At 28.1% G+C, this 17,005-nt stretch overlaps 1 protein-coding gene across 1 annotated transcript in view; it reads left to right on the top strand.

Moving 5' to 3' along the window:
- The window catches only part of LOC126849725 (glutamate receptor ionotropic, NMDA 2B-like), a 153,503-nt gene that overhangs the window by 96,140 nt on the left and 40,358 nt on the right, over positions 1-17,005 (top strand).

The following is a 17,005-nucleotide window of genomic DNA, read 5'->3' as shown; positions in this document are numbered from 1 at the left end:
TTCTATCGTAAATGATTCGCGTAATACGTGAGACGCCTTGACGAACTCGATTCTGTTATCATGAGCGCGGCGATAGAATATGCTACGTTGAATGAGGCGGCGAAACAGCTGATGCATGACAGTTTAACTCGCGCCGTTTGCGACATAATTTACCGGCCAATAGCGCGGTGATTTAAATAGACGATTTGTTCGTGTGCTTGTCTTTGCGACAACTCCGACAAAGTGGCGAAAATCGAATCGGCCGTGTGTGTCGACGTAGTATTCATCTTCGGTAAATCGTGCGACGCGTGGATGCGGCCGATTCGTCAGTTTCGATCGAAAATGACCTGATTACATCTTTGGAGTTAAGATCAGTCTTGGAAAGTGTGTCCTCTTCTCTCTGTCACTCTGCGTATTCGTCACCGCCATTCTCTTGCAGATCTTGAAGGAATGACGTGGCGTGTACGCAGAAACGGATCTTCATGGGTAATTACATCGCGGTCCGACACGACTGTCAGATCGATCACTGTCAAGTAAATCGCGAGGTCGCGCGCGCTTTCACGCTATTCTAACGAAGATATTATTCTATTTTGTTGATCTTTAGAAGGAGAGCATAGTGAATGCGCGATGAGTACAGTTAGTCGCAAGTTAAAGTCTCGAATATTCTTCACACTTTATTTCAAAAAGAATTTATTTAAAAGTTTTAATCAATAAATATACTTATGTCTGTTTATATACTCTTAGTTATTATTTATGTAATATATATTCAAAGAATAGAAATAGCAAAGGCTTAAAATTACAATATGTTCTTTATTGTGTAGTTTTTTATATATTTCTTTTAATTAATTCTAAGTGCTATATAGATGCTTTTAATCCATAATTCTTATTGTTTTTTTTTATATTTATATAGATAAAAAAAATATGTATTTTTTTGTATAGTATAATTCAGAATCACTGGAAACTATGTTAAGTGCTCTTACGATATTTAAATATTTAATTTAGTAATCTTGTTTACACACACGTATTAGAATATTTATTTTAAACGCATAATTATCAATTCCACAATTACAAGTTGTTACTTCTAAAACTTACTTTATTTTCAAAATAATATTAATTGCATAAAAATTTTATTCTAATACTTCTCTTTTTTCTTTCATCATGAAAATCTATATTTGTAATATTATTGTGATTCTTGCCACAAGATTTCCAAAATATCGCATTTGGCATACTTATTGTTCAAGCATTGTAAAAATCCTTATATATAGAAATGCACAATTTTCATGTCTTGCGCAATATACGTCTCTTAAAAGAATCATATTTGTGCTATTTCTCTCATAAGGCTCTTATTACGCACGAATTAATTTTGTCAGTTATTTTCACCGAAGTTGACGTAACACTAATTAAACGTACCAAAACATGCGCATCTCATTATCTCTCTTGCATGATAAATTTGATTTCTCTCGATGCGTTGAGCATTTATAGCATCGCCAAGTGATGCGTGGGATGACGACGAGTATCTGCTTGCGTAATATTATCCGAAAATGCACTCTTACATCCATGTTTGACTTTTCTGCAAACGTCAACCGCAGCCTTCCGGCATGCATTGCTTAACAAGAAGTTAATTAGAGGCTGCGTCGATTAACTTTTGCCTGCAGCAGTAAACATCCATTCTTAATAGGATGACATTTTTTACTTTCCTCTTATTTATTTTATTTCATTCTCGTTCTTGTATCATCGAGAGCACGACATTACGGTTTGTTTACGATGGTGTGTTAAAATGACGTCAGTGTCATGCTATTTTCACAACGAATCTCATTCTACTCGTAACCGATCGATGTATAGACGCGAGATTTATTGTTTCCAATCGCGAATGTTCATTCGCATTGCGACCGGTTAACGGCACTGCTCCTGCAACGTTTCTTTGGTTATCGCATCCATTATTACCGCACGAGATATTGATTCACTGCCCTCCATTTACGAATATCTCTGATATATTTGAATAAAATGTGATGTGCTTATCTCTCTTTTTATTTTTAATTTATACTAATGTATTACTCCTTTTAATAAAAGATGATTGCATTATATTTAATAAAATTACTAAATAATTAAAAAATGCAGATTTTTGTAGAAATACCAGTAAAATGAATTTTTTAAATGTAATTCTATTAAAAAGATATTATACTATATTTCATAAAATATAAATAACAAATATAAAATAATTGCAAATTATATAATTTTATTACATTAATATACATACTTTACAAAATCCTTAAAAAAAGATTAAAATAAGTAAAATAAAAATTTTTAATAAAAGATAATGTATATAACATTTTTTTTAGCAAAACATATTTGTAGATTACTACAATAGACAAATCATTAATCAATATTTTGAGACGATAAAAGCTATATATATAGAAACACAGTTTTCCGTTTAAAATTTGCTTATTGAATACGGTTTATATCTTCTTTCTTAAGTTTCGGTTACGGGAACAAATTTTACAATGTTAAAAAGTACTTTGCAATCGCACGAAGCTTGTACTAAACCAGGAAACCAACTGGAAAGCTGCAGGGTGACATGTGGCGTATGGCCTTAATAGCTGTCTTTATTTTTCGTTTTTTCCCTTACTTATTCCCCCTTTTTGCCTTTCACGAAATGGTAACTCTACACTTTGTTTCACATTACAGATAGTCGTCGGGTAGTTGTGTGGGATAATATAATGGTCTTGTTTCATAAGAATTGTTTTGTTTCACTTATTACATCGCTGAAATAAGGAAGATATCATTCACTATACATTGTGCAAATAAATTATATTTTAAACATTTTTAGAAAGAACAATTTTGTAATGTTTTAGATGATTAGATGAAAAGTAGAAGAATGTATTAAATATTTCTTTCTAATTTTTTGACAAATATCTATGTTAACAGTTTTATTATTAATGTAGGAAAATGGCCTAAAAAGGATTTTTTACAAAATGTTACATAATTTTTTATTTTTAGCATGAATAAATAAAAAGATTCAAAGATTTTGATGTATTTACTTTTCTATAATACTGGTCATATCTTCGATTAAACTTTCTTATCTTCCGGATAATGCATAAATTTTAAACTACTTTTCTATACATTATCTAAAGATTGAATTTTTTTAGAATATTTTTTAAATTTTAATTTTAACATTAGTCCCCTTCTAGATTAATTTACCAGAATACACTATCTAGGTTAAAAGTAAATGAGATAACGGCATATATATATATATATATATATATATATATATATATATATATATGTGCCGGAATATAATATCTAAGATGTATTTTTTTAACAGCGCTGTTATCCCTTATTTGTCAAGAGAAAGTAGCTGCATGGCCAATATTAAAAAAGCAATTCCAGATTGTGTCATCTTTGCATGATATATGATAGACTAAACCTTTTTTGTTTGTATTTTATTGCCCTTCTTATTCGTTTTTTTAAATTCCGTTTACAGTTTAATTATTGATATTTGATATTTTATTTAGGTGCACAAACCACCTGTGGATGCTAAACATGTACAATTGTTTTATTTTTATTTGCGCATTAATAATTCGTGGCAATAATAAATAATATCTAATAAAATATATAAATGTTTTCTATAATGATGCGTGATCTTTATATTTATAAAAATGTTTATAATTATAATTTTTTTTTATTAAAAATATCATGTATATTTATTTCTACTTATTTCATAATAACAGAAATATGCTCAGAGTAATAACAATTAGGTAGGAAAACTGATAAATAAAAGTCAAAATGTGGATATTGATGCGCGAACATATTGTTGTTAAACATATTGTTTTTAGTAATAAATGTGTATTAAAAATTTACGTTTTGGACCGTTTTTTAGTCCATCTTTGGCATAGATATAAATACATAAAGATTATATTTTAAAACATAAAGATTAATATTTTAAAATTTGATATGTCAATATAATCTTTATATATTTATATCTATGCTGAAGATGGAACCAAAAAACGGTCTAAAACATATATTTTTAATACACATTTATTACTAAAAATTTAACAATAATAAATTCACGCATCAATACCCGCGCCTTGGCTCTTATTTGCTGGTTTTGCCATTTAATTGAAAAAAAAGTTATAGAATAAATTATTTACGCATTTAAAAATAATTATTAATTAATATATTATTATATAATTTATTATATAACACACAGAATAATATACAATGTATATGGATAATGCTTATTTTATATATTATTTGTATATTATCAAATAATTCTGCAATTTAAAGTGATTTCAATTTATGTCCGCGTTACGTGCTAAATTTCACGCATAAAGCACACGGATAAGCGGATAGTCAAACTATAATTGCAGCAATAATCCGCTTTAATTTCAAGCTTGTGATAATTTCAAGGCACGTTGAAATTATTGATAACCATAAACATGTATATATAATTGTTATGTAATCGTATAATGCAAAAATTTTATGATGGAAATTTTTTGTTCTTTTGTTCTTTTGTTAAAAAAGCTTTGATTCATTTCATAAACATAAAAATATAAAAACATCGCGGTTATGAAAAATGAATAACATTTTTAATATCTGCTTATATGCTTAATAGCTATATATACTCTTACACTGCTATCTTGCGTGTTGCAAAAAGAAATGATTAGAATTGTTTTTAATAATGAATTAATTTTAATAATAAAATTGCTTTTTCATTAAAAATAAGCTTTTAAAATGTATAGATATAGAATTTGTAATAAAATCGGGCTTGAAAACTATTCATCTTTTTATAGTAAAATGCACCTGCGTAGCAATATATTCTGTCGAACGATTGCAAACGAAACTCAAGTGTTAATGACGAGAATTCCTGTCTATACTGCAGTACTCTCAATTCATATTCAATTTAATTTCACGCGTTGGATTGCGATAAAAGAGCAAGCGGTCGTCCTGTATGAAAATGGGCTAAAAGAGAAAAAGAAAAAAAAATCGAATCACCGAGTCGAAAAAATGACGAAATTAAATTTTTCATATACATGTATTCCGCCCATACCTTAAGCCTTAAGAATAACGATTTTTGTCTATACCGTGCGTGAGATTATGTGATTTATCTGTAAAATGTAAAAATTATACTAAATAAAAAATTATATTAAATAATTTTATTTTTTTGAAAATTTTATTCAGCAATTTATATTAATTACATTTTAATATGAATAGTACATTTAGGATAAAAAAATTGAGATCTGAATCGAGTAAAGTACTTTGCAAAAGGTATTTTTTGAATAAGCTTAAAAATTTTGCATTTTATATTGTTAATTAATTATTGTAAAAACTTTATCACACACATTATTATGCTAGATATTCATTAATATGCACAATATCAGAGAAGAAAACACGCGCTCTCCACATTGTTTTGATGGCACTGTTCTCACTTAATTAATTATGTTATGATGGAGCACGTCGACGGGAATTAAGTTTATTTTCATGATCAAAATGACAAAATATGCATTACTTTTGTTTTTAATAAAATGTGCTAATGAAAATAAAGCAGAATTGAAATATTAAAAATTTCTAACTATAAAGAATAAGCTATAACGCATAGCAACAGCCTTGGATGTGCACCAGAAAATGGAAATTTAATTAAAGCATGCTTCATCGGGTCTTTACATGTTCTTCACTCATATCAAATTCAATTCTAACTTTTTAAGTTGGACAAAGAAAGACCAATGAAGTAAACGGGCAAAATTGAAGTGAAAGATTTCATTCATAAAGATAATGTAAATGATAGAATTAAAAGTTTTGACTGAACATTTAAAAAATGTTGCTAAGAATATAAGAATTCTTTTATGCCAATGAGAAATTTAATCGAATGCCTTGATAACGAGAGATATATTTCAAAGATAAAGGAAAAGAATAAAAATAATTTTTAATTAAAGAAGTCTAAGACATTATTATTATACTGTAAAGAATATTGTTTCCTTAAAATAATGGCAAGGATTTTTTAAGATGTTAAGTAAAAAGCCATTAAATGGAAAAAAAATTTTGGAATATAGTATATTAGGATTGTTAACAAATGAAAAGAAAAAATAATATAACAAATATTAAGAATAGAGAGTGATTTATACTCGAGATCAAATAATAGTAGATTGTTCTTCTTTGATTTTTTTTATTTCTAAAAATGAACCGTCTAGTCTATTCATTTTTTAAGATTATATTATGAAGGCGATATTTAAAAAAAAAAAATTTGATTAACTATAATAATCTCTAACTATAATAATTAGATATCTAATAATAAATATCATCCAACAATAAATATTATTTAAAATATTAAACTTCAAAAAAATTAAATTCTTTTTTTATATTTATAAATCTTAAATTCTTCTGACTATAATAGCACGTAATTGCAATTTTTATCAAATATTCTATCTAACTTTAAGATTTCTCAATAATGCTCTTTGAACCATATATACCGTTTCACTTCCCTGTAATCTCGCGGTTCGATTTCTCCTTTTCCTATTTCGTTTTGTCGCACGACTTAAGACGAATCAGATAAAGAAAAAAAGAGAGAGAAAGATTTATCTGTATTATCCTTCGCTCTTACTAAGCCAAATATGATTATAAAAGAATTACAACTACACAGAACAGCACAGAAAGTTTTCATTATTAAAAGTACATACACACACGCAACATAGTTTTTCTTTCTTTCAATTCTCCATAGCAAGAACAAGAATAAATCAAAAGAAGCCATTTCACAGCGTTAGCCACTTTCTTTGTTCAGTTTTCTGATTTCTTCCGTAAAATATATTATTGAAGAAAATACATCGAGACTACGCAATTTGTATAATTGAACATGTCTGAGATTATACAAAGATAAAGTTTTAAATATTTGTAACGAGAGTTATTTGATATGTAGTTGTAGATGTATAAATGTATGGATGCATATATATATATATATATATATATATATATATATTGTTTCTTATATAAAATATTAGACACAAGAAATAATACATATTATAAAATGTAGAATATTATTTTATTATATATGACATATGAAGGCATAACAATTTACATGTTCGTAATTTTATTTTTTATTTATTTTGAAATTAACGATTGTAATTTTTGTCTATAGTTATCTCACAATAAATTGCATCAACGTAGAAGAATAGATCTTCAAGAACTCTTGTGCAATTCAAAATTCTGTCACAGCGCGAAAACATCAATTCTAGGCGTGTTTGCGAGCGTTATTAATACAGAAGTTTGTTTTCAATCTGTATCCCTATATTTCCCTTTGTTTGAAGTTCCATTTCTATCAATAATTCTGACAGAACGTTGAAATACGGAACTGATTGCGGCGGTTGATATCGAACTGAGATCTTGATGGATAATGTTACCCGGATATTTCCGTGAATCCTGTTATCGGCGATTTCCCCTTGGCATAAATAGCTCTAATTCGATACATCTTGGAGCTACTTTGACAATTATCAAGATATCTAGAATTTCTCGAAAAATATTTATGAAAAAACAGAGTACGTTATTTAAAACAGAATATATGGAGACGTCAATTCTCGAAGAATTATTATTTTCATTAATTGGCTTTTATAAACGAAACAGAGAATATAATTTTTAGGAGAAATGTATTGCACTAATTTCTAGAATGAAATTTTAGAGAATAGAGCAGGTTTTTTTATATGAATATGTTTTTTATGCGATATTAATTACATGTCATTGAAATAGGATTAAAAATTGATGGATAAATTTTTATCATATAATTAGTAGTCAAAATAATGTAATACTATTTGATTTATATCAATATTTATTTTGAAACTTGTCAAGATTATGTCTGTATAGTCGTTTAAAGTGATCTGCATTTAGATATAGATTTGAATTCTTATTAATCTAAACAGTTCTATTCATTAATATCTCATTGTCAGATATTTCTTACCGAGACTTATTGACTAATATAGAATTATTGTAAACTTTTTATTGATTATTTATTTTTGTACTTAAAGTTTCTCGTAAGTACATTGATATTTTGGATAAAGAATCAAACATTAATTAAACATTATCGATAAAACTAGGCTGAAAATACGTTCTACGAATCATGTCATCGAAATTTTTCTCTGGCGCGGATAGATCCAATCTGATCTAGGGAAATTGCGTTTTGTAAGCTAGAAAAATTGTGTTTGCAATAGTTCACATCAAACGTGAGATTGCTGTGGCAATCGTACATGTCGAGTACAGTTTAATCGGGATAGATATAAAATGTAAAATACTTGACATAACATTTATGTATTTAACGTTAGGTAAAAATATGTTTACTTTATTTATCTTTTTTTCCTTTTTATAGAAAAAAATTTAAATAATTATAATTTATTTAGTGTTTGTTTTTTTTTTATTTAATAAATCTTTGTCACAATAAATTTTTTTTTTTTATTTGACATTTTAATTCCTTTAAAACCTTTAAGATTTTATTAAGCGCATTGTTCTTCGTAATTATGCAGCAGCAATTTCTTGAATGTCACAAATGTAACAGAATAGATCGCCGTTGTAGTTCTACGAGTTTCATGAACGAACTTTAGCCATATTATTTGAGAAGTTTGATGAAAACTTTATCGGTGGTCATCGGTTGCGGGATTCCGCTTCGGTCTTTCCGAAATCCAGGGTTTAATAGAAGCCGACACGGCTATCTCCCTAAACTTTGGCATCGATTTACATTTACAGTGATACCATGAGTGGCGACATAACTTTCAAATTTGCCGAGAAACACACTTTGAAATCCTGAAGTCTTGCGAATGCTTTTTCCCGTTAACAATGGTTTTCTATTGCAGAATGAGCGTGAATTTGTTCATTACCTATAATTTCATTGGTCATTTCTCTAAAAGTAGCTTAACTCGTTGCACTGAAAACGTTCAAGGTTTTGTATGAGATTAAAATTAGATAATATTTGCATTTAATATTTCTATTCTATCTTGTTCTGTTCTATTTTATTCTATTCTTGTTACAGTTGATTTCGCGTAACAAATAAATATATTTAATCTTAAATAACTTGTGATTAGTGTCGCGATAAATGTTCAAATATGATTCTCAGAATATGTCTACTTAAATTTATTTTACTTAAAATTCTTAGTAAGATTTTTTTGAATGATATAAAATTGAATTTTTTGAAACTTTTTTATTCTTGACAGCTATGATAAAAATAAAACGCCGCAATTCATCGAGAATAAAAAAAGTAACTATGCGATGGTAAAATTGAGTTTTATCAAAAATGGACAGTTATTAGAGAATGATGTAAAAGAAAAAAAGATATTCGCGTATTTTACGAGTAAACATATTTATATCACAAAATTTTAGATTTGTAAAATCAAAATTTTATGCGCGATATTATAAAATTTCACCGTCTTGCTACTATAATATATGTCACAATGCAAATTTCTCGCTTATTGCTGATATGTTTCACAAAGAACAAATTTCCGTGAAAAACGCTAATTTCCGATCAAAAATTCGATTTTTCTCTCTTCTTCACGTCCTTCCGTATTATTTTTATGCTTGCAATAGTCAACAAAATGTTGTTTCAGAAATGAGAGAATGTAAGAGTGAATGCAAACAATGGAAGCTTCGGTAATCGGATAACGTGTTTCCGTTGATTTCTATACTGCATTCTATGACAGATAATAGATATAGCGAAAGGAGAGAAAATGTACTCGTGATGGGGGGGCACTACGCTCCTATTCTTTATCGAGTCGTTGTTACTTGGATTTATAACACTATTCTCTCGCGTACGTTTTCATTTTATCGTACTATATCACGTTGTCCGTAAAACTGATAGATGAGCGCATTTGAGACGATAGAGAGATTTTGATTTCTTCTGAAAAATATCGCGTTGAAAACATATTTATCTATAGACATATTTTTTTAGGTATATTTTTCCTTTTAGTTATATTTTTGATATTTTGAATAAAAATGTACATGTTTGAGAAATATTAATAAAAAGAGAAAGATTATGAAAGTTTAGAATAATATAGTAAGTGAAATTAACATGAATATGTGAATACGTATAATATTTAGCTATTAATGTCACGGAAACTTTTGCATTTTATTGGATTTTTTAAGTAAAAATGACCAAGATACATGCACATGCACGATTATCAAACGCAAGTGTATGGTATCATAATTAGCAATTAATGTGGTATTACACGCCGCGGAAGGTAGCTCTCCATCAAGCGGATGAAAATCTCAATAATTGGCTCAGTCGCGGGTCCTGACGCTCTAGATCCTCGCGAAATTATCGAGCCGATTAATTGAAAGCGTCGTAATTGCTTCCGGCCAATCTTGCTCGAGCTTGGCAAAGAAATAATAACTGCAACAGTTGTGAATAGGAACAGCTGAGAATACAGTTGAATTATTAGCACGCAATGAAAACGTAATCGTGTTTAATTTTAAAGTTTGCTTTTTTTATATCGATATACCAAATATTTTTAACAATTGAATTATTTTAAAGGTATTTCAGTTAGTACTTTCATTAAACTAAATTACGCAGAGATAGACAATCAATGAGATGAATTAGAGCGCAAAGTTTTAAAATAGAAAGTGAATGATATTGTTTGTATGTTTCAAATTTCACAAACACAAACACGCACACACACACACACACACACACACACACACACACATACAATATAATATATATATATATATATAATATATTCAAATTTTTAATAGTTTAAATATTTCATTGTAGAGCATATATGATTGGGTTTAAATAAAATATTAAATCTTTTTTTTATAATTGCAAAACTAAATATATATATTATATAAATTATAAAATAATTTGAACACGTAAAAACATATAAAAAGTTTAAACGTTTTAAAAGTAAAGTGCATATATAACTTAACCATAATATATTCGAGATTTTAACTTGCGATTGCAGATTATCGCTTGGCATAAAGAAATAAAAATCTCATTTATCTTTCAGTATCTTCCTAATTACCAACAATCTGATAAACATTTTTTCGATGCTTCATAAATTTTTCAATCTTTGTGTCTAGTGTCTACACAGTATTCGTCTTGTGCTGATGAATCAAATTTTGTCTTCCTTCTCTAAAATATAATATTATCGTGTGTTTTCATGAAAGATATATATATTGACAGTTTTGGATGTTTAATAATTATATAAACGCTATTGAAAAAAGGATTTGTTGTTAAAGTGTCTTATCTCGTTGTGATATGTGTTTTTTGTGATGCTAAGCGTGCGCGTTAGTTAAATTTTAAATAAATGAAATATATATCAATTGAATTATACACACACAACTCTCATGTGATTAAATAAAATTTTTAAAAGGTAACAAGAGAAAGTCTAGGAAGTGTATGTGTGGCAAGAAGAGTCTTACTCAACTTTTAAATGTGATTAAACAGTGACATGATGAGAACACGAAAAAAGCACGTAATAGTGACTAAAGTTAGTTGCCATTTGGTGATTATGACAATGTATCTGACTTCCATCCAAAATGTAATGGTGAATATTTTCCTACAATAAATCAAATTTGCGATTCGAGAAAGAAAAAAAAATGCGCGACTTATACGTTCTGTTGATGATGGGCGTACTTGTCGCCACGAGCAGCGACGTAAAGAACCGTTTGAAATCGTCAATCGGCCAGCCTGCTCATCAAGAATTCAACAAGACCAGAAACACCACCTCATTGCAGAATCTCACTGTTAGCATGATAGTGCCATATACGAATTTTGGAGCTCGAGAATACAGTAGGGCCATTAATAAGGTCGTCCAGAATCTATACAAAGGTCATTCCAGGACTAAAAGCCAGTCTAAGTTCTCATTTCTGGACAAATATCGGTTGCAGGTCAGCCATAGAATGATGAAGCTCACACCGAGTCCGACAGGTAAATATTTCCGTAGCAAATTGAATTTTGAGAAGAAAGGACTTATTTTGTTGATAGATGTATGCGTGTGATTAATATTACATATATTTTATATATATAATTTTTTGCAATTTATTATATAGATGTAGAATTCAATGTTCATTCAAAGTAATTTTATTTCAAAAACATTTCCCTTAAAAAGAATACGTTTCTGCTTATGATATAAATTTCTTAATATTCGTCTTTTGTCTAAAATAAGTTTCAATATTGTGCCTTTATTTACACTTAATAATTATTTTTATTTTTAACACTTTATTTACACTAATAAATTTATTTTTACTTGTAATATAAAGATGTATTGTTGAATGCAAACTTATATACATAATACAATAAAATCTAAAATGTTATAATTTTGCGTAATTAACAAGTTTATATTTTAATAATGTAAGTATTTTCTTTTTCTTGTCTACGATCTTTACTACTTTACTATTTTTAACATTATATTTTCTTAATTAATATGAAGATAAAATTAACAGATTTATGCGTATCTAGATAATTCTCGCTATAACTTGCAGCGACTTGGGGCTTTACCAGATAAATAAGCATTCATGTGAAATAGAGGACAGAAATAGTTGTTTGCTCTCTGAATATAAATGGTGCCCGCGGTTTCGGCTAGCATCGTGAGATAATAAGGTGGACAATAAATGTGACGACGTTATATTCAGCTTTGCGATCATATTTTTTTATTAACATTGACAATATGACATGGTATTATAATGACATTATATAAAAAGTTAGATAACAGAATTATAAAGTTAATAGCACTGAGTAAATCTGTGAGAAAGATTACTTTCAATCTAACTGTCGCGTGTGCATTTCTGTGACATTTCTTTCCATTATTCCGGTAATGTTTGAAGTCGTGTGAACATCGCTAAGCAAACACGGCTGTATGCGAATCCTCTTGTAATTTTCTGTCCGACAACGTTGAAAGATTTCGCCGCGGGAATTATTTCTTTGCGCCCTATGTTTCGCCATAGGAGTGATGCACGATCTGTCGGAATTAACATTGGCGCAATGCATTTCTCCCGCACATCCGAAAGATATCCCGACATGCCGATATTTCAGGCTTAACTCACACACGTCGACATTGGGGGATATATGTCAGTGTGTTTACGCGTTTGCTGTCATTCGGTATATGATTTTCGCGGGAAAATTTGATATTGGACAATATGTGATATTTGGACAGCACGCTGGCTGTTCTAATCTCGATATTTATGATATTGCAACCATGATCGTACCTTTTTGCAGTGGTGAATTTTAAATTGCTTTTTTTTTAGCTAATATGAAAAAAGATAAACAGAGTGTAACAAGAAATAATTGCATTATTAATTTTTGGAATAGAATGGAATATTTTGACATTCTTTGAAATACGAGATATATGCTAAATATAATCATTATTGTATGGATTAAAATCTATTTTGTTGTAATTTATTTTTGTTTCTTTTCTCGAAAAAATTATACGAAATATAATATAAAAGATAGTCAAATATATCTCTGTATAGTATAGATCTAAATATATATCTTTGAAATAAATTAAACAATTTAGATGCTTCTGCATACGTAACAAGTTTAAAGAACATTAAGCAACTATCGATTAAGCTGGTATTGTTTTACTGCACTAGGTTGCTAGGTTAACTTTCATTAGAATCCTGTTTACGGAAGCTCTACTATACTCAGCTAGACTTAGATATTTACTCAGGACACGTTCCAGTGTACATTCAATTAAACTTGCGTCGTTAATTTGTATCTTACGGCGAGAAAATTCGTAATCCATGGTATCATACTTTTATCCTTCAAGTTTTGCATTATTTATCGAATTTTCCTTCTGACGGATTTTAATTAAGGAAAACTTAAAAACTTGCGATTGACGATAAACTAACTATTACGTATTAAACTCGCATAGAAAACGGTAAGCACGAATAATTAAGTAATATAAACGGATAGGATCTTTTTTCAATGCATTTGTTTTATGATACTCAACGTTAAATGTACACAATGATTCTATTGTTTCATTAATTATTCTCATTAAATTTCACTAATTATGATTTAAATTAGTTGTATGATGTTAAATCTGCCAACTGTAAGAAAAATAATATTATAATTATTATTTATGACATTTCTATACTTCTATAATTGTACTTAATTTCTTTCGCAACTACTTTGGACGCAGAATTTCACTTAGTAAATCAAATTAAGAGAGAATTACAATTTCTTGCATTGTAGTAATATATTGCTGTCTAAACAAATATTTAATTGAAATAGTTAATCGAATTAATAGAAATTTGTGCCTAAGCAAAATATTTATTGAGAAGAATACCTAGTTGCTAGTAGAATAACGTTGTATATGGTCAGACATGGTAAGTAAAAGTTGCGCTTTTATATATTGTACACATCTATAAGAAAAAAAGAAAACGAATTATTTTGTACGTGTATATATTTATTTTAAAGGATAAATACACATCATTTAACTATAGAAACATATAACTATAGAAATATATATGTTCATAATTGGCTGATTAATTAGTAGCGCGGTTAAGCCGGTTATTGATGTACAAACGTTGAGCCGCAACAACCAAGGCAGCATTCCCAAGCTAATGTCTCCGATTACGGCAGTGTAATCGTTATCAATATTGTAATTACTGGCGAAATATCTTTGTGGCTCAATTCGATTTATCAGGATTGTCGTTATTGGCATCTGTAATGGTTGGTCAAAATAAATGTGACCAATTTCTGGTTTGCTAACGCACGTGCGTTATTAGCTTAGACTTGGTGAAATCCTCCTAAGTTGTTTGTAAATATGGTGCTTAGAAATAAGATTACAAATGTAATTGCAGGCAAGAAAGTAATCTTGATAAATTACACGTTTAATTATGTTAATTAAAATTTATATTAAGGATTAGGATTTTTAATAAATTATGATTGATAACGGAATATTTATTAATGTATGGCAGAAAAAAATTTATAATTTGTCAACGTACAAAAAATAATAAAATGCAAGTATTATAAAATTAAATAAAAATAGCAAATTTATTTGACAATTGTCGAAGGGGATGAAATTCAAATTTACTAATTTAATTACATTCAATTTAAATGCCATACGCTGTATGCCAGAATTCTTTTCTCTTTTCCACCATTTTAATAGGAATTATTAATATTCGCAAAACATACAAAGTAATATAAGCCATTTATCGTTTAAACCGAATATCAACGAGAATTGTAAATAATCTGTTCGTCAATTACACTTGACTAGAGTTTAAAACGAACGGTTTTGGTTCGTCGAGTTCGTTCCCAACTCTGCACTTTTATTGGTTTCAGAAATATGAGCAGATACATTTCGAAACAAACAAAATATTGAAAAGTATTTTTTATTATAGTTGTGCTACATGTATTGATAGATTTCGAAACAAACAAAATATTGGAAAATGTTTTTTACTATAGTTGTACTATATGTATTGAAATTTTTTAATAGATGCATAGACAGACTAAGAGTTTTTTTTACTTAAATATTATTAATTTTATAAAAGAATACAATGTGCAATCCGGATAAATATTTATATTAAAATATTTGTAATGTTTAAAATAAAAATTAAAAGATAAAAATTTATGAAAATGCTATTTGCAAATAATATAATTCTATTTTGATTAATAAGCAATAAATATATATATATATATATATATATATATATATATATATAATCTTAATCGGTAATATGAATCTATCTGAATTAATAATGCAATTAATTTTATTTTAATTGTAATATTTATTTAAAGCATTGCATATTTGATTGGTTTTATTGTATCAAGGTTTATCTTAGCAGACTACACGTTCTATCTCAATAAATTACGAACGCATGGTCGGTGAAACACTATAGTACATCTCAGCTACGCGAGGTAATTTCTGATCAAAGGAGTTTACCTTAATCGATTTGTGGTTCTTTACTAGATTTAGCTACATGTTCATTAATTTAAAATATATTGTTACATACGTGTAACATTCTGTAACATCTAAAAGAAAAACCCATATATATTCATTAATTTGATTTAATATAAGATTCCAGAAATATTTTGCAGATAGCTATACAAACTGTTGATAGAGAACACGTTTATATATGTGTATATATATATATATATATATATATATATATTGTATAAAATTATTTTTAAACCAGAGAGAGAGAGAGAGAGAGAGGGAGAGAAAATATAAATATACTTGACAATATATTATATTTCATTATTTACTGCTTTTATATTCTAATAGCAAAACAATCGCAAATCACATTTACTAATAATATTGCATATAGAACATTATGGCTAATTTTATCTCTTTGGCATTATTTTATTTGATGTTATTTATTTGAGCATCAAGGCAGCAAATATTATTTCATTACATTTGCTATAGTTATAGCTTTGTTGATGATAATATATGTAAATATACATAGTTTTGATTATATTAAAATAATGCTGGTCAGTAATCATGTTACAAATCAAATTAAAGTTAATTGGATATTTTTACGACAGTGATATCAAAGATACGAGTAAATTACTATTACGCATATTTTATTTATTTTCATACTTGGCATTTAAATTAATTTATCGAGAAAAATTTTATTAAGAAATGTAAAATATAATAATTAATGTATTACATTAATTATAAGTAAACTTAGTATTAAACTTAGTATAAAATAATATAAAGAAAAGCGAATATAGTTTTTAAATATATATAAACATTTTTAAATTGCGTTTCTAAATATCGTATGTCCAAACTACATTTTCTATGCGAGATGTTTTAAAATTTGAGATCCATTGTGTGAAGACTATATCGATCACCCGGCAAGATCAATCAACTTTTCCACGCCGATCGATCTTCTCTAGAGTACTTGATAAAATGTAGGAGAGCCTTCATACTTCATAAAACAGTACATCATGCAAGCGTTTTCCAGACTAGAGAACGTTTTCAGTTATGAGTAAATGCAGCCATTAAATGCAAGGATTGCGAGATTCAAAATACATACGAGGCTTTTACATAAGCAAAACAATTTCGGATTGCTGCCAACGCACAAGCTTATTGTTAAAGTAATACTAACATTCTGTTAA

This window comes from Cataglyphis hispanica, chromosome 1 (genome assembly GCF_021464435.1).
Source record: "Cataglyphis hispanica isolate Lineage 1 chromosome 1, ULB_Chis1_1.0, whole genome shotgun sequence".
NCBI lineage: Eukaryota > Metazoa > Arthropoda > Insecta > Hymenoptera > Formicidae > Cataglyphis > Cataglyphis hispanica.
This window is presented reverse-complemented; position numbering and strand designations above follow the sequence as displayed.